The sequence below is a fragment of the Alosa sapidissima genome, chromosome 8 (genome assembly GCF_018492685.1).
Source record: "Alosa sapidissima isolate fAloSap1 chromosome 8, fAloSap1.pri, whole genome shotgun sequence".
Lineage (NCBI taxonomy): Eukaryota > Metazoa > Chordata > Actinopteri > Clupeiformes > Clupeidae > Alosa > Alosa sapidissima.
The window spans coordinates 28852077-28867076 of record NC_055964.1 but is presented as its reverse complement, the minus strand read 5'-3'; the positions used below and the strand labels follow the sequence as shown (position 1 = coordinate 28867076).

At 49.4% G+C, this 15000-nt stretch overlaps 38 non-coding genes across 38 annotated transcripts; all 38 read left to right on the top strand.

Annotated features, from left to right (window-relative positions):
* The first annotated feature begins 39 nt into the window (after positions 1-39).
* trnap-agg lies at positions 40-111 on the top strand. The gene has a single exon. It is a non-coding gene; the product is annotated as a tRNA-Pro (tRNA).
* Positions 112-301: 190 nt separating this feature from the next.
* On the top strand, positions 302-373 carry trnap-cgg. The gene has a single exon. It is a non-coding gene; the product is annotated as a tRNA-Pro (tRNA).
* Positions 374-546: 173 nt separating this feature from the next.
* On the top strand, positions 547-618 carry trnap-ugg. Its single transcript has one exon. It is a non-coding gene; the product is annotated as a tRNA-Pro (tRNA).
* Positions 619-729: 111 nt separating this feature from the next.
* Positions 730-801, top strand: trnap-ugg. Its single transcript has one exon. It is a non-coding gene; the product is annotated as a tRNA-Pro (tRNA).
* A 580-nt stretch (positions 802-1381) lies between these two features.
* trnap-agg lies at positions 1382-1453 on the top strand. The gene has a single exon. It is a non-coding gene; the product is annotated as a tRNA-Pro (tRNA).
* Positions 1454-1643: 190 nt separating this feature from the next.
* trnap-cgg lies at positions 1644-1715 on the top strand. Its single transcript has one exon. It is a non-coding gene; the product is annotated as a tRNA-Pro (tRNA).
* A 356-nt stretch (positions 1716-2071) lies between these two features.
* Positions 2072-2143, top strand: trnap-ugg. Its single transcript has one exon. It is a non-coding gene; the product is annotated as a tRNA-Pro (tRNA).
* A 580-nt stretch (positions 2144-2723) lies between these two features.
* On the top strand, positions 2724-2795 carry trnap-agg. Its single transcript has one exon. It is a non-coding gene; the product is annotated as a tRNA-Pro (tRNA).
* A 190-nt stretch (positions 2796-2985) lies between these two features.
* On the top strand, positions 2986-3057 carry trnap-cgg. Its single transcript has one exon. It is a non-coding gene; the product is annotated as a tRNA-Pro (tRNA).
* Positions 3058-3714: 657 nt separating this feature from the next.
* Positions 3715-3786, top strand: trnap-agg. Its single transcript has one exon. It is a non-coding gene; the product is annotated as a tRNA-Pro (tRNA).
* A 190-nt stretch (positions 3787-3976) lies between these two features.
* On the top strand, positions 3977-4048 carry trnap-cgg. Its single transcript has one exon. It is a non-coding gene; the product is annotated as a tRNA-Pro (tRNA).
* A 919-nt stretch (positions 4049-4967) lies between these two features.
* trnap-cgg lies at positions 4968-5039 on the top strand. The gene has a single exon. It is a non-coding gene; the product is annotated as a tRNA-Pro (tRNA).
* Positions 5040-5212: 173 nt separating this feature from the next.
* Positions 5213-5284, top strand: trnap-ugg. The gene has a single exon. It is a non-coding gene; the product is annotated as a tRNA-Pro (tRNA).
* Positions 5285-5395: 111 nt separating this feature from the next.
* trnap-ugg lies at positions 5396-5467 on the top strand. The gene has a single exon. It is a non-coding gene; the product is annotated as a tRNA-Pro (tRNA).
* A 589-nt stretch (positions 5468-6056) lies between these two features.
* On the top strand, positions 6057-6128 carry trnap-agg. The gene has a single exon. It is a non-coding gene; the product is annotated as a tRNA-Pro (tRNA).
* Positions 6129-6318: 190 nt separating this feature from the next.
* On the top strand, positions 6319-6390 carry trnap-cgg. Its single transcript has one exon. It is a non-coding gene; the product is annotated as a tRNA-Pro (tRNA).
* Positions 6391-7237: 847 nt separating this feature from the next.
* trnap-agg lies at positions 7238-7309 on the top strand. The gene has a single exon. It is a non-coding gene; the product is annotated as a tRNA-Pro (tRNA).
* A 190-nt stretch (positions 7310-7499) lies between these two features.
* trnap-cgg lies at positions 7500-7571 on the top strand. The gene has a single exon. It is a non-coding gene; the product is annotated as a tRNA-Pro (tRNA).
* A 526-nt stretch (positions 7572-8097) lies between these two features.
* On the top strand, positions 8098-8169 carry trnap-ugg. Its single transcript has one exon. It is a non-coding gene; the product is annotated as a tRNA-Pro (tRNA).
* Positions 8170-8758: 589 nt separating this feature from the next.
* Positions 8759-8830, top strand: trnap-agg. The gene has a single exon. It is a non-coding gene; the product is annotated as a tRNA-Pro (tRNA).
* A 190-nt stretch (positions 8831-9020) lies between these two features.
* Positions 9021-9092, top strand: trnap-cgg. Its single transcript has one exon. It is a non-coding gene; the product is annotated as a tRNA-Pro (tRNA).
* A 173-nt stretch (positions 9093-9265) lies between these two features.
* Positions 9266-9337, top strand: trnap-ugg. The gene has a single exon. It is a non-coding gene; the product is annotated as a tRNA-Pro (tRNA).
* Positions 9338-9448: 111 nt separating this feature from the next.
* trnap-ugg lies at positions 9449-9520 on the top strand. Its single transcript has one exon. It is a non-coding gene; the product is annotated as a tRNA-Pro (tRNA).
* A 589-nt stretch (positions 9521-10109) lies between these two features.
* Positions 10110-10181, top strand: trnap-agg. The gene has a single exon. It is a non-coding gene; the product is annotated as a tRNA-Pro (tRNA).
* A 190-nt stretch (positions 10182-10371) lies between these two features.
* On the top strand, positions 10372-10443 carry trnap-agg. Its single transcript has one exon. It is a non-coding gene; the product is annotated as a tRNA-Pro (tRNA).
* A 190-nt stretch (positions 10444-10633) lies between these two features.
* trnap-cgg lies at positions 10634-10705 on the top strand. Its single transcript has one exon. It is a non-coding gene; the product is annotated as a tRNA-Pro (tRNA).
* Positions 10706-10878: 173 nt separating this feature from the next.
* Positions 10879-10950, top strand: trnap-ugg. Its single transcript has one exon. It is a non-coding gene; the product is annotated as a tRNA-Pro (tRNA).
* A 111-nt stretch (positions 10951-11061) lies between these two features.
* On the top strand, positions 11062-11133 carry trnap-ugg. The gene has a single exon. It is a non-coding gene; the product is annotated as a tRNA-Pro (tRNA).
* Positions 11134-11722: 589 nt separating this feature from the next.
* trnap-agg lies at positions 11723-11794 on the top strand. The gene has a single exon. It is a non-coding gene; the product is annotated as a tRNA-Pro (tRNA).
* Positions 11795-11984: 190 nt separating this feature from the next.
* trnap-agg lies at positions 11985-12056 on the top strand. Its single transcript has one exon. It is a non-coding gene; the product is annotated as a tRNA-Pro (tRNA).
* A 190-nt stretch (positions 12057-12246) lies between these two features.
* On the top strand, positions 12247-12318 carry trnap-agg. The gene has a single exon. It is a non-coding gene; the product is annotated as a tRNA-Pro (tRNA).
* A 190-nt stretch (positions 12319-12508) lies between these two features.
* Positions 12509-12580, top strand: trnap-cgg. The gene has a single exon. It is a non-coding gene; the product is annotated as a tRNA-Pro (tRNA).
* A 173-nt stretch (positions 12581-12753) lies between these two features.
* trnap-ugg lies at positions 12754-12825 on the top strand. The gene has a single exon. It is a non-coding gene; the product is annotated as a tRNA-Pro (tRNA).
* A 772-nt stretch (positions 12826-13597) lies between these two features.
* On the top strand, positions 13598-13669 carry trnap-agg. The gene has a single exon. It is a non-coding gene; the product is annotated as a tRNA-Pro (tRNA).
* Positions 13670-13859: 190 nt separating this feature from the next.
* trnap-agg lies at positions 13860-13931 on the top strand. Its single transcript has one exon. It is a non-coding gene; the product is annotated as a tRNA-Pro (tRNA).
* A 190-nt stretch (positions 13932-14121) lies between these two features.
* Positions 14122-14193, top strand: trnap-agg. Its single transcript has one exon. It is a non-coding gene; the product is annotated as a tRNA-Pro (tRNA).
* A 190-nt stretch (positions 14194-14383) lies between these two features.
* On the top strand, positions 14384-14455 carry trnap-cgg. The gene has a single exon. It is a non-coding gene; the product is annotated as a tRNA-Pro (tRNA).
* A 173-nt stretch (positions 14456-14628) lies between these two features.
* trnap-ugg lies at positions 14629-14700 on the top strand. Its single transcript has one exon. It is a non-coding gene; the product is annotated as a tRNA-Pro (tRNA).
* The last annotated feature ends 300 nt before the right edge of the window (positions 14701-15000 follow it).

Genomic DNA, 15000 nt, shown 5'->3' with positions numbered 1-15000 from the left:
TGTGAAGAAAGGCACTGAATAAAAGGTACCCTTGCCCCAGGCTCGTTGGTCTAGGGGTATGATTCTCGCTTAGGGTGCGAGAGGTCCCGGGTTCAAATCCCGGACGAGCCCTCTTTTCTGTGAAACTCTGCAACTTTTGCTGCTAGCTGCCACCGGTGAACTGCTGCAGTTCGTTACCCAGGACTTACTTTAGGAAATGTTGATGCGCAGTGGAACCAAGCTGAAAGATTGGTCTTACCTGCAGACCACTCTAAATATTTGTTGTGAAGAAAGGCACTGAATAAAAGGTACCCTTGCCCCAGGCTCGTTGGTCTAGGGGTATGATTCTCGCTTCGGGTGCGAGAGGTCCCGGGTTCAACTCCCGGACGAGCCCTTCTTTCCGAAACAAACGCCAGACTTTACTGCAAGAATCGACGCTAACGAAACAAACAAAGACGAAACTCTTTTGTTAGCATTGAAGGAAAAGAGCCAATTTTGGACCAGATTTTTTACTTGCTCAGGCCTGCAAGGGGTCCTGACAAAACAAGACCAAGGGGAGCACTCAGCGGCTCGTTGGTCTAGGGGTATGATTCTCGCTTTGGGTGCGAGAGGTCCCGGGTTCAAATCCCGGACGAGCCCTTCTGTGCTTCCTCACCAATTCTTTGTCGGCCTCACTGTCTAACGCGTTTCTGCTGTGGAGATTTAGCCTCAGTTGGATGTATATTTTTTCCCCCTGAGCCATCACATTGCGGCTCGTTGGTCTAGGGGTATGATTCTCGCTTTGGGTGCGAGAGGTCCCGGGTTCAAATCCCGGACGAGCCCGCAGGCGTTACAGGTGCATTTCATTGAAATGTGTTAATTTTCAACTCTCGTCAGTGATCTAGAAAATTATGTTGTTGTTTTTTCAGCTAAATTCATAGCCAGTCAAGGCTTGTTGGTCTAGGGTATGATTCTCGCTTAGGGTGCGGGGTTCAAATCCCAGACAAGTCCTTCCCCACGCAACTATTTGTCATTATCAGGTGCTTGTGTCAGCACTGTCTTACCTTTGCTGTACAGCATATAGCCGGCAGCTTTTCTGCAACTAAACAACACCACACCTCCCTTTCCTTTCAGCTAAATATTGCTGCACAGAAGGCTCGACATAAGCGTTTGAGCAGCGTGGCTCGTTGGTCTAGGGGTATGATTCTCGCTTAGGGTGCGAGAGGTCCGGGGTTCAAATCCCGGACGAGACCTTTCCCACGCAACTTTCTGTCAGTATGATGTGTTTGTTTCAGCACCGTCTCTCCTTTGCTGTACAGCATGTAGCCGGCAGCTTTTCTGCAACTCAACACCACCCGACCTGCCTTTCCTTTCAGTTAAATATTGCTGCACAAAACGCTCGACAAAAGCTTTTGCAAAGCGTGGCTCGTTGGTCTAGGGGTATGATTCTCGCTTAGGGTGCGAGAGGTCCCGGGTTCAAATCCCGGACGAGCCCTCTGTTCTGTGAAACTCTGCAACTTTTGCTGCTAGCTGCCACCGGTGAACTGCTGCAGTTCGTTACCCAGGACTTACTTTAGGAAATGTTGATGCGCAGTGGAACCAAGCTGAAAGATTGGTCTTACCTGCAGACCACTCTAAATATTTGTTGTGAAGAAAGGCACTGAATAAAAGGTACCCTTGCCCCAGGCTCGTTGGTCTAGGGGTATGATTCTCGCTTCGGGTGCGAGAGGTCCCGGGTTCAACTCCCGGACGAGCCCTTCTTTCCGAAACAAACGCCAGACTTTACTGCAAGAATCGACGCTAACGAAACAAACAAAGACGAAACTCTTTTGTTAGCATTGAAGGAAAAGAGCCAATTTTGGACCAGATTTTTTACTTGCTCAGGCCTGCAAGGGGTCCTGACAAAACAAGACCCAGGGGAGCACTCAGCGGCTCGTTGGTCTAGGGGTATGATTCTCGCTTTGGGTGCTAGCGGTCCCGGGTTCAAATCCCGGACGAGCCCTTTTGTGCTTCCTCACCAATTCTTTGTCGGCCTCACTGTCTAACGCGTTTCTGCTGTGGAGATTTAGCCTCAGTTGGATGTATATTTTTTCCCCCTGAGCCATCACATTGCGGCTCGTTGGTCTAGGGGTATGATTCTCGCTTTGGGTGCGAGAGGTCCCGGGTTCAAATCCCGGACGAGCCCGCAGGCGTTACAGGTGCATTTCATTGAAATGTGTTAATTTTCAACTCTCGTCAGTGATCTAGAAAATTATGTTGTTGTTTTTTCAGCTAAATTCATAGCCAGTCAAGGCTTGTTGGTCTAGGGTATGATTCTCGCTTAGGGTGCGGGGTTCAAATCCCAGACAAGTCCTTCCCCACGCAACTATTTGTCATTATCAGGTACTTGTGTCAGCACTGTCTTACCTTTGCTGTACAGCATATAGCCGGCAGCTTTTCTGCAACTAAACAACACCACACCTCCCTTTCCTTTCAGCTAAATATTGCTGCACAGAAGGCTCGACATAAGCGTTTGAGCAGAGTGGCTCGTTGGTCTAGGGGTATGATTCTCGCTTAGGGTGCGAGAGGTCCGGGGTTCAAATCCCGGACGAGACCTTTCCCACGCAACTTTCTGTCAGTATGATGTGTTTGTGTCAGCACCGTCTCTCCTTTGCTGTACAGCATGTAGCCGGCAGCTTTTCTGCAACTCAACACCACCCGACATGCCTTTCCTTTCAGTTAAATATTGCTGCACAAAACGCTCGACAAAAGCTTTTGCGCAGCGTGGCTCGTTGGTCTAGGGGTATGATTCTCGCTTAGGGTGCGAGAGGTCCCGGGTTCAAATCCCGGACGAGCCCTCTGTTCTGTGAAACTCTGCAACTTTTGCTGCTAGCTGCCACCGGTGAACTGCTGCAGTTCGTTACCCAGGACTTACTTTAGGAAATGTTGATGCGCAGTGGAACCAAGCTGAAAGATTGGTCTTACCTGCAGACCACTCTAAATATTTGTTGTGAAGAAAGGCACTGAATAAAAGGAACCCTTGCCCCAGGCTCGTTGGTCTAGGGGTATGATTCTCGCTTCGGGTGCGAGAGATCCCGGGTTCAACTCCCGGACGAGCCCTTCTTTCCGAAACAAACGCCAGACTTTACTGCAAGAATCGACGATAACGAAACAAACAAAAACGAAACTCTTTTGTTAGCATTGAAGGAAAAGAGCCAATTTTGGACCAGATTTTTTACTTGCTCAGTCCTGCAAGGGGTCCTGACAAAACAAGACCCAGGGAGGCACTCAGCGGCTCGTTGGTCTAGGGGTATGATTCTCGCTTTGGGTGCGAGAGGTCCCGGGTTCAAATCCCAGACAAGTCCTTCCCCACGCAACTATTTGTCATTATCAGGTGCTTGTGTCAGCACTGTCTTACCTTTGCTGTACAGCATATAGCCGGCAGCTTTTCTGCAACTAAACAACACCACACCTCCCTTTCCTTTCAGCTAAATATTGCTGCACAGAAGGCTCGACATAAGCGTTTGAGCAGAGTGGCTCGTTGGTCTAGGGGTATGATTCTCGCTTAGGGTGCGAGAGGTCCGGGGTTCAAATCCCGGACGAGACCTTTCCCACGCAACTTTCTGTCAGTATGATGTGTTTGTGTCAGCACCGTCTCTCCTTTGCTGTACAGCATGTAGCCGGCAGCTTTTCTGCAACTCAACACCACCCGACATGCCTTTCCTTTCAGTTAAATATTGCTGCACAAAACGCTCGACAAAAGCTTTTGCGCAGCGTGGCTCGTTGGTCTAGGGGTATGATTCTCGCTTAGGGTGCGAGAGGTCCCGGGTTCAAATCCCGGACGAGCCCTCTGTTCTGTGAAACTCTGCAACTTTTGCTGCTAGCTGCCACCGGTGAACTGCTGCAGTTCGTTACCCAGGACTTACTTTAGGAAATGTTGATGCGCAGTGGAACCAAGCTGAAAGATTGGTCTTACCTGCAGACCACTCTAAATATTTGTTGTGAAGAAAGGCACTGAATAAAAGGAACCCTTGCCCCAGGCTCGTTGGTCTAGGGGTATGATTCTCGCTTCGGGTGCGAGAGATCCCGGGTTCAACTCCCGGACGAGCCCTTCTTTCCGAAACAAACGCCAGACTTTACTGCAAGAATCGACGATAACGAAACAAACAAAAACGAAACTCTTTTGTTAGCATTGAAGGAAAAGAGCCAATTTTGGACCAGATTTTTTACTTGCTCAGTCCTGCAAGGGGTCCTGACAAAACAAGACCCAGGGAAGCACTCAGCGGCTCGTTGGTCTAGGGGTATGATTCTCGCTTTGGGTGCGAGAGGTCCCGGGTTCAAATCCCAGACAAGTCCTTCCCCACGCAACTATTTGTCATTATCAGGTGCTTGTGTCAGCACTGTCTTACCTTTGCTGTACAGCATATAGCCGGCAGCTTTTCTGCAACTAAACAACACCACACCTCCCTTTCCTTTCAGCTAAATATTGCTGCACAGAAGGCTCGACATAAGCGTTTGAGCAGAGTGGCTCGTTGGTCTAGGGGTATGATTCTCGCTTAGGGTGCGAGAGGTCCGGGGTTCAAATCCCGGACGAGACCTTTCCCACGCAACTTTCTGTCAGTATGATGTGTTTGTGTCAGCACCGTCTCTCCTTTGCTGTACAGCATGTCGCCGGCAGCTTTTCTGCAACTCAACACCACCCGACCTGCCTTTCCTTTCAGTTAAATATTGCTGCACAAAACGCTCGACAAAAGCTTTTGCGCAGCGTGGCTCGTTGTTCTAGGGGTATGATTCTCGCTTAGGGTGCGAGAGGTCCCGGGTTCAAATCCCGGACGAGCCCTCTGTTCTGTGAAACTCTGCAACTTTTGCTGCTAGCTGCCACCGGTGAACTGCTGCAGTTCGTTACCCAGGACTTACTTTAGGAAATGTTGATGCGCAGTGGAACCAAGCTGAAAGATTGGTCTTACCTGCAGACCACTCTAAATATTTGTTGTGAAGAAAGGCACTGAATAAAAGGTACCCTTGCCCCAGGCTCGTTGGTCTAGGGGTATGATTCTCGCTTCGGGTGCGAGAGGTCCCGGGTTCAACTCCCGGACGAGCCCTTCTTTCCGAAACAAACGCCAGACTTTACTGCAAGAATCGACGCTAACGAAACAAACAAAGACGAAACTCTTTTGTTAGCATTGAAGGAAAAGAGCCAATTTTGGACCAGATTTTTTACTTGCTCAGGCCTGCAAGGGGTCCTGACAAAACAAGACCCAGGGGAGCACTCAGCGGCTCGTTGGTCTAGGGGTATGATTCTCGCTTTGGGTGCGAGAGGTCCCGGGTTCAAATCCCGGACGAGCCCTTTTGTGCTTCCTCACCAATTCTTTGTCGGCCTCACTGTCTAACGCGTTTCTGCTGTGGAGATTTAGCCTCAGTTGGATGTATATTTTTTCCCCCTGAGCCATCACATTGCGGCTCGTTGGTCTAGGGGTATGATTCTCGCTTTGGGTGCGAGAGGTCCCGGGTTCAAATCCCGGACGAGCCCGCAGGCGTTACAGGTGCATTTCATTGAAATGTGTTAATTTTCAACTCTCGTCAGTGATCTAGAAAATTATGTTGTTGTTTTTTCAGCTAAATTCATAGCCAGTCAAGGCTTGTTGGTCTAGGGTATTATTCTCGCTTAGGGTGCGAGAGGTCCCAGGTTCAAATCCCAGACAAGTCCTTCCCCACGCAACTATTTGTCATTATCAGGTGCTTGTGTCAGCACTGTCTTACCTTTGCTGTACAGCATATAGCCGGCAGCTTTTCTGCAACTAAACAACACCACACCTCCCTTTCCTTTCAGCTAAATATTGCTGCACAGAAGGCTCGACATAAGCGTTTGAGCAGAGTGGCTCGTTGGTCTAGGGGTATGATTCTCGCTTAGGGTGCGAGAGGTCCGGGGTTCAAATCCCGGACGAGACCTTTCCCACGCAACTTTCTGTCAGTATGATGTGTTTGTTTCAGCACCGTCTCTCCTTTGCTGTACAGCATGTAGCCGGCAGCTTTTCTGCAACTCAACACCACCCGACCTGCCTTTCCTTTCAGTTAAATATTGCTGCACAAAACGCTCGACAAAAGCTTTTGCAAAGCGTGGCTCGTTGGTCTAGGGGTATGATTCTCGCTTAGGGTGCGAGAGGTCCCGGGTTCAAATCCCGGACGAGCCCTCTGTTCTGTGAAACTCTGCAACTTTTGCTGCTAGCTGCCACCGGTGAACTGCTGCAGTTCGTTACCCAGGACTTACTTTAGGAAATGTTGATGCGCAGTGGAACCAAGCTGAAAGATTGGTCTTACCTGCAGACCACTCTAAATATTTGTTGTGAAGAAAGGCACTGAATAAAAGGTACCCTTGCCCCAGGCTCGTTGGTCTAGGGGTATGATTCTCGCTTCGGGTGCGAGAGGTCCCGGGTTCAACTCCCGGACGAGCCCTTCTTTCCGAAACAAACGCCAGACTTTACTGCAAGAATCGACGCTAACGAAACAAACAAAGACGAAACTCTTTTGTTAGCATTGAAGGAAAAGAGCCAATTTTGGACCAGATTTTTTACTTGCTCAGGCCTGCAAGGGGTCCTGACAAAACAAGACCCAGGGGAGCACTCAGCTTTCCGAAACAAACGCCAGACTTTACTGCAAGAATCGACGCTAACGAAACAAACAAAGACGAAACTCTTTTGTTAGCATTGAAGGAAAAGAGCCAATTTTGGACCAGATTTTTTACTTGCTCAGGCCTGCAAGGGGTCCTGACAAAACAAGACCCAGGGGAGCACTCAGCGGCTCGTTGGTCTAGGGGTATTATTCTCGCTTTGGGTGCGAGAGGTCCCGGGTTCAAATCCCGGACGAGACCTTTCCCACGCAACTTTCTGTCAGTATGATGTGTTTGTGTCAGCACCGTCTCTCCTTTGCTGTACAGCATGTAGCCGGCAGCTTTTCTGCAACTCAACACCACCCGACCTGCCTTTCCTTTCAGTTAAATATTGCTGCACAAAACGCTCGACAAAAGCTTTTGCGCAGCGTGGCTCGTTGGTTTAGGGGTATGATTCTCGCTTAGGGTGCGAGAGGTCTCGGGTTCAAATCCCGGACGAGCCCTCTGTTCTGTGAAACTCTGCAACTTTTGCTGCTAGCTGCCACCGGTGAACTGCTGCAGTTCGTTACCCAGGACTTACTTTAGGAAATGTTGATGCGCAGTGGAACCAAGCTGAAAGATTGGTCTTACCTGCAGACCACTCTAAATATTTGTTGTGAAGAAAGGCACTGAATAAAAGGTACCCTTGCCCCAGGCTCGTTGGTCTAGGGGTATGATTCTCGCTTAGGGTGCGAGAGGTCCCGGGTTCAAATCCCGGACGAGCCCTCTGTTATGTGAAACTCTGCAACTTTTGCTGCTAGCTGCCACCGGTGAACTGCTGCAGTTCGTTACCCAGGACTTACTTTAGGAAATGTTGATGCACAGTGGAACCAAGCTGAAAGATTGGTCTTACCTGCAGACCACTCTAAATATTTGTTGTGAAGAAAGGCACTGAATAAAAGGTACCCTTGCCCCAGGCTCGTTGGTCTAGGGGTATGATTCTCGCTTCGGGTGCGAGAGGTCCCGGGTTCAACTCCCGGACGAGCCCTTCTTTCCGAAACAAACGCCAGACTTTACTGCAAGAATCGACGCTAACGAAACAAACAAAGACGAAACTCTTTTGTTAGCATTGAAGGAAAAGAGCCAATTTTGGACCAGATTTTTTACTTGCTCAGGCCTGCAAGGGGTCCTGACAAAACAAGACCCAGGGGAGCACTCAGCTTTCCGAAACAAACGCCAGACTTTACTGCAAGAATCGACGCTAACGAAACAAACAAAGACGAAACTCTTTTGTTAGCATTGAAGGAAAAGAGCCAATTTTGGACCAGATTTTTTACTTGCTCAGGCCTGCAAGGGGTCCTGACAAAACAAGACCCAGGGGAGCACTCAGCGGCTCGTTGGTCTAGGGGTATTATTCTCGCTTTGGGTGCGAGAGGTCCCGGGTTCAAATCCCGGACGAGCCCTTTTGTGCTTCCTCACCAATTCTTTGTCGGCCTCACTGTCTAACGCGTTTCTGCTGTGGAGATTTAGCCTCAGTTGGATGTATATTTTTTCCCCCTGAGCCATCACATTGCGGCTCGTTGGTCTAGGGGTATGATTCTCGCTTTGGGTGCGAGAGGTCCCGGGTTCAAATCCCGGACGAGCCCGCAGGCGTTACAGGTGCATTTCATTGAAATGTGTTAATTTTCAACTCTCGTCAGTGATCTAGAAAATTATGTTGTTGTTTTTTCAGCTAAATTCATAGCCAGTCAAGGCTTGTTGGTCTAGAGTATGATTCTCGCTTAGGGTGCGAGAGGTCCCGGGTTCAAATCCCAGACAAGTCCTTCCCCACGCAACTATTTGTCATTATCAGGTGCTTGTGTCAGCACTGTCTTACCTTTGCTGTACAGCATATAGCCGGCAGCTTTTCTGCAACTAAACAACACCACACCTCCCTTTCCTTTCAGCTAAATATTGCTGCACAGAAGGCTCGACATAAGCGTTTGAGCAGCGTGGCTCGTTGGTCTAGGGGTATGATTCTCGCTTAGGGTGCGAGAGGTCCCGGGTTCAAATCCCGGACGAGACCTTTCCCACGCAACTTTCTGTCAGTATCATGTGTTTGTGTCAGCACTGTCTCTCCTTTGCTGTACAGCATGTAGCCGGCAGCTTTTTTGCAACTCAACACCACCCGACCTGCCTTTCCTTTCAGTTAAATATTGCTGCACAAAACTCTCGACAAAAGCTTTTGTGCAGCGTGGCTCGTTGGTCTAGGGGTATGATTCTCGCTTAGGGTGCGAGAGGTCCCGGGTTCAAATCCCGGACGAGCCCTCTGTTCTGTGAAACTCTGCAACTTTTGCTGCTAGCTGCCACCGGTGAACTGCTGCAGTTCGTTACCCAGGACTTACTTTAGGAAATGTTGATGCGCAGTGGAACCAAGCTGAAAGATTGGTCTTACCTGCAGACCACTCTAAATATTTGTTTTGAAGAAAGGCACTGAATAAAAGGCACCCTTGGCCCAGGCTCGTTGGTCTAGGGGTATGATTCTCGCTTCGGGTGCGAGAGGTCCCGGGTTCAACTCCCGGACGGGCCCTTCTTTCCGAAACAAACGCCAGACTTTACTGCAAGAATCGACGCTAACGAAACAAACAAAGACGAAACTCTTTTGTTAGCATTGAAGGAAAAGAGCCAATTTTGGACCAGATTTTTTACTTGCTCAGGCCTGCAAGGGGTCCTGACAAAACAAGACCCAGGGGAGCACTCAGCGGCTCGTTGGTCTAGGGGTATGATTCTCGCTTTGGGTGCGAGAGGTCCCGGGTTCAAATCCCGGACGAGCCCTTTTGTGCTTCCTCACCAATTCTTTGTCGGCCTCACTGTCTAACGCGTTTCCTCTGTGGAGATTTAGCCTCAGTTGGATGTTTATTTTTTCCCCCTGCGCCATCACATTGCGGCTCGTTGGTCTAGGGGTATGATTCTCGCTTTGGGTGCGAGAGGTCCCGGGTTCAAATCCCGGACGAGCCCGCAGGCGTTACAGGTGCATTTCATTGAAATGTGTTAATTTTCAACTCTCGTCAGTGATCTAGAAAATGATGTTGTTGTTTTTTCAGCTAAATTCATAGCCAGTCAAGGCTTGTTGGTCTAGGGTATGATTCTCGCTTAGGATGCGAGAGGTCCCGGGTTCAAATCCCAGACAAGTCCTTCCCCACGCAACTATTTGTCATTATCAGGTGCTTGTGTCAGCACTGTCTTACCTTTGCTGTACAGCATATAGCCGGCAGCTTTTCTGCAACTAAACAACACCACACCTCCCTTTCCTTTCAGCTAAATATTGCTGCACAGAAGGCTCAACATAAGCGTTTGAGCAGAGTGGCTCGTTGGTCTAGGGGTATGATTCTCGCTTAGGGTGCGAGAGGTCCGGGGTTCAAATCCCGGACGAGACCTTTCCCACGCAACTTTCTGTCAGTATCATGTGTTTGTGTCAGCACCGTCTCTCCTTTGCTGTACAGCATGTAGCCGGCAGCTTTTCTGCAACTCAACACCACCCGACCTGCCTTTCCTTTCAGTTAAATATTGCTGCACAAAACGCTCGACAAAAGCTTTTGCGCAGCGTGGCTCGTTGGTCTAGGGGTATGATTCTCGCTTAGGGTGCGAGAGGTCCCGGGTTCAAATCCCGGACGAGCCCTCTGTTCTGTGAAACTCTGCAACTTTTGCTGCTAGCTGCCACCGGTGAACTGCTGCAGTTCGTTACCCAGGACTTACTTTAGGAAATGTTGATGCGCAGTGGAACCAAGCTGAAAGATTGGTCTTACCTGCAGACCACTCTAAATATTTGTTGTGAAGAAAGGCACTGAATAAAAGGTACCCTTGCCCCAGGCTCGTTGGTCTAGGGGTATGATTCTCGCTTAGGGTGCGAGAGGTCCCGGGTTCAAATCCCGGACGAGCCCTCTGTTCTGTGAAACTCTGCAACTTTTGCTGCTAGCTGCCACCGGTGAACTGCTGCAGTTCGTTACCCAGGACTTACTTTAGGAAATGTTGATGCGCAGTGGAACCAAGCTGAAAGATTGGCCTTACCTGCAGACCACTCTAAATATTTGTTGTGAAGAAAGGCACTGAATAAAAGGTACCCTTGCCCCAGGCTCGTTGGTCTAGGGGTATGATTCTCGCTTCGGGTGCGAGAGGTCCCGGGTTCAACTCCCGGACGAGCCCTTCTTTCCGAAACAAACGCCAGACTTTACTGCAAGAATCGACGCTAACGAAACAAACAAAGACGAAACTCTTTTGTTAGCATTGAAGGAAAAGAGCCAATTTTGGACCAGATTTTTTACTTGCTCAGGCCTGCAAGGGGTCCTGACAAAACAAGACCCAGGGGAGCACTCAGCGGCTCGTTGGTCTAGGGGTATGATTCTCGCTTTGGGTGCGAGAGGTCCCGGGTTCAAATCCCGGACGAGCCCTTTTGTGCTTCCTCACCAATTCTTTGTCGGCCTCACTGTCTAACGCGTTTCTGCTGTGGAGATTTAGCCTCAGTTGGATGTATATTTTTTCCCCCTGAGCCATCACATTGCGGCTCGTTGGTCTAGGGGTATGATTCTCGCTTTGGGTGCGAGAGGTCCCGGGTTCAAATCCCGGACGAGCCCGCAGGCGTTACAGGTGCATTTCATTGAAATGTGTTAATTTTCAACTCTCGTCAGTGATCTAGAAAATTATGTTGTTGTTTTTTCAGCTAAATTCATAGCCAGTCAAGGCTTGTTGGTCTAGGGTATGATTCTCGCTTAGGGTGCGAGAGGTCCCGGGTTCAAATCCCAGACAAGTCCTTCCCCACGCAACTATTTGTCATTATCAGGTGCTTGTGTCAGCACTGTCTTACCTTTGCTGTACAGCATATAGCCGGCAGCTTTTCTGCAACTAAACAACACCACACCTCCCTTTCCTTTCAGCTAAATATTGCTGCACAGAAGGCTCGACATAAGCGTTTGAGCAGAGTGGCTCGTTGGTCTAGGGGTATGATTCTCGCTTAGGGTGCGAGAGGTCCGGGGTTCAAATCCCGGACGAGACCTTTCCCACGCAACTTTCTGTCAGTATGATGTGTTTGTGTCAGCATCGTCTCTCCTTTGCTGTACAGCATGTAGCCGGCAGCTTTTCTGCAACTCAACACCACCCGACCTGCCTTTCCTTTCAGTTAAATATTGCTGCACAAAACGCTCGACAAAAGCTTTTGCGCAGCGTGGCTCGTTGGTCTAGGGGTATGATTCTCGCTTAGGGTGCGAGAGGTCCCGGGTTCAAATCCCGGACGAGCCCTCTGTTCTGTGAAACTCTGCAACTTTTGCTGCTAGCTGCCACCGGTGAACTGCTGCAGTTCGTTACCCAGGACTTACTTTAGGAAATGTTGATGCGCAGTGGAACCAAGCTGAAAGATTGGTCTTACCTGCAGACCACTCTAAATATTTGTTGTGAAGAAAGGCACTGAATAAAAGGTACCCTTGCCCCAGGCTCGTTGGTCTAGGGGTATGATTCTCGCTTAGGGTGCGAGAGGTCCCGGGTTCAAATCCCGGACGAGCCCTCTGTTCTGTGAAACTCTGCAACTTTTGCTGCTAGCTGCCACCGGTGAACTGCTGCAGTTCGTTACCCAGGACTTACATTAGGAAATGTTGATGCGCAGTGGAACCAAGCTGAAAGATTGGTCTTACCTGCAGACCACTCTAAATATTTGTTGTGAAGAAAGGCACTGAATAAAAGGTACACTTGCACCAGGCTCGTTGGTCTAGGGGTATGATTCTCGCTTAGGGTGCGAGAGGTCCCGGGTTCAAATCCCGGACGAGCCCTCTGTTCTGTGAAACTCTGCAACTTTTGCTGCTAGCTGCCACCGGTGAACTGCTGCAGTTCGTTACCCAGGACTTACTTTAGGAAATGTTGATGCGCAGTGGAACCAAGCTGAAAGATTGGTCTTACCTGCAGACCACTCTAAATATTTGTTGTGAAGAAAGGCACTGAATAAAAGGTACCCTTGCCCCAGGCTCGTTGGTCTAGGCGTATGATTCTCGCTTCGGGTGCGAGAGGTCCCGGGTTCAACTCCCGGACGAGCCCTTCTTTCCGAAACAAACGCCAGACTTTACTGCAAGAATCGACGCTAACGAAAAAAACAAAGACGAAACTCTTTTGTTAGCATTGAAGGAAAAGAGCCAATTTTGGACCAGATTTTTTACTTGCTCAGGCCTGCAAGGGGTCCTGACAAAACAAGACCCAGGGGAGCACTCAGCGGCTCGTTGGTCTAGGGGTATGATTCTCGCTTTGGGTGCGAGAGGTCCCGGGTTCAAATCCCGGACGAGCCCTTTTGTGCTTCCTCACCAATTCTTTGTCGGCCTCACTGTCTAACGTGTTTCTGCTGTGGAGATTTAGCCTCAGTTAGATGTATATTTTTTCCCCCTGAGCCATCACATTGCGGCTCGTTGGTCTAGGGGTATGATTCTCGCTTTGGGTGCGAGAGGTCCCGGGTTCAAATCCCGGACTAGCCCGCAGGCGTTACAGGTGCATTTCATTGAAATGTGTTAATTTTCAACTCTCGTCAGTGATCTAGAAAATTATGTTGTTGTTTTTTCAGCTAAATTCATAGCCAGTCAAGGCTTGTTGGTCTAGGGTATGATTCTCGCTTAGGGTGCGAGAGGTCCCGGGTTCAAATCCCAGACAAGTCCTTCCCCACGCAACTATTTGTCATTATCAGGTGCTTGTGTCAGCACTGTCTTACCTTTGCTGTACAGCATATAGCCGGCAGCTTTTCTGCAACTAAACAACACCACACCTCTCTTTCCTTTCAGCTAAATATTGCTGCACAGAAGGCTCGACATAAGCGTTTGAGCAGAGTGGCTCGTTGGTCTAGGGGTATGATTCTCGCTTAGGGTGCGAGAGGTCCGGGGTTCAAATCCCGGACGAGACCTTTCCCACGCAACTTTCTGTCAGTATGATGTGTTTGTGTCAGCATCGTCTCTCCTTTGCTGTACAGCATGTAGCCGGCAGCTTTTCTGCAACTCAACACCACCCGACCTGCCTTTCCTTTCAGTTAAATATTGCTGCACAAAACGCTCGACAAAAGCTTTTGCGCAGCGTGGCTCGTTGGTCTAGGGGTATGATTCTCGCTTAGGGTGCGAGAGGTCCCGGGTTCAAATCCCGGACGAGCCCTCTGTTCTGTGAAACTCTGCAACTTTTGCTGCTAGCTGCCACCGGTGAACTGCTGCAGTTCGTTACCCAGGACTTACTTTAGGAAATGTTGATGCGCAGTGGAACCAAGCTGAAAGATTGGTCTTACCTGCAGACCACTCTAAATATTTGTTGTGAAGAAAGGCACTGAATAAAAGGTACCCTTGCCCCAGGCTCGTTGGTCTAGGGGTATGATTCTCGCTTAGGGTGCGAGAGGTCCCGGGTTCAAATCCCGGACGAGCCCTCTGTTCTGTGAAACTCTGCAACTTTTGCTGCTAGCTGCCACCGGTGAACTGCTGCAGTTCGTTACCCAGGACTTACATTAGGAAATGTTGATGCGCAGTGGAACCAAGCTGAAAGATTGGTCTTACCTGCAGACCACTCTAAATATTTGTTGTGAAGAAAGGCACTGAATAAAAGGTACACTTGCACCAGGCTCGTTGGTCTAGGGGTATGATTCTCGCTTAGGGTGCGAGAGGTCCCGGGTTCAAATCCCGGACGAGCCCTCTGTTCTGTGAAACTCTGCAACTTTTGCTGCTAGCTGCCACCGGTGAACTGCTGCAGTTCGTTACCCAGGACTTACTTTAGGAAATGTTGATGCGCAGTGGAACCAAGCTGAAAGATTGGTCTTACCTGCAGACCACTCTAAATATTTGTTGTGAAGAAAGGCACTGAATAAAAGGTACCCTTGCCCCAGGCTCGTTGGTCTAGGGGTATGATTCTCGCTTCGGGTGCGAGAGGTCCCGGGTTCAACTCCCGGACGAGCCCTTCTTTCCGAAACAAACGCCAGACTTTACTGCAAGAATCGACGCTAACGAAACAAACAAAGACGAAACTCTTTTGTTAGCATTGAAGGAAAAGAGCCAATTTTGGACCAGATTTTTTACTTGCTCAGGCCTGCAAGGGGTCCTGACAAAACAAGACCCAGGGGAGCACTCAGCGGCTCGTTGGTCTAGGGGTATGATTCTCGCTTTGGGTGCGAGAGGTCCCGGGTTCAAATCCCGGACGAGCCCTTTTGTGCTTCCTCACCAATTCTTTGTCGGCCTCACTGTCTAACGTGTTTCTGCTGTGGAGATTTAGCCTCAGTTAGATGTATATTTTTTCCCCCTGAGCCATCACATTGCGGCTCGTTGGTCTAGGGGTATGATTCTCGCTTTGGGTGCGAGAGGTCCCGGGTTCAAATCCCGGACTAGCCCGCAGGCGTTACAGGTGCATTTCATTGAAATGTGTTAATTTTCAACTCTCGTCAGTGATCTAGAAAATTATGTTGTTGTTTTTTCAGCTAAATTCATAGCCAGTCAAGGCTTGTTGGT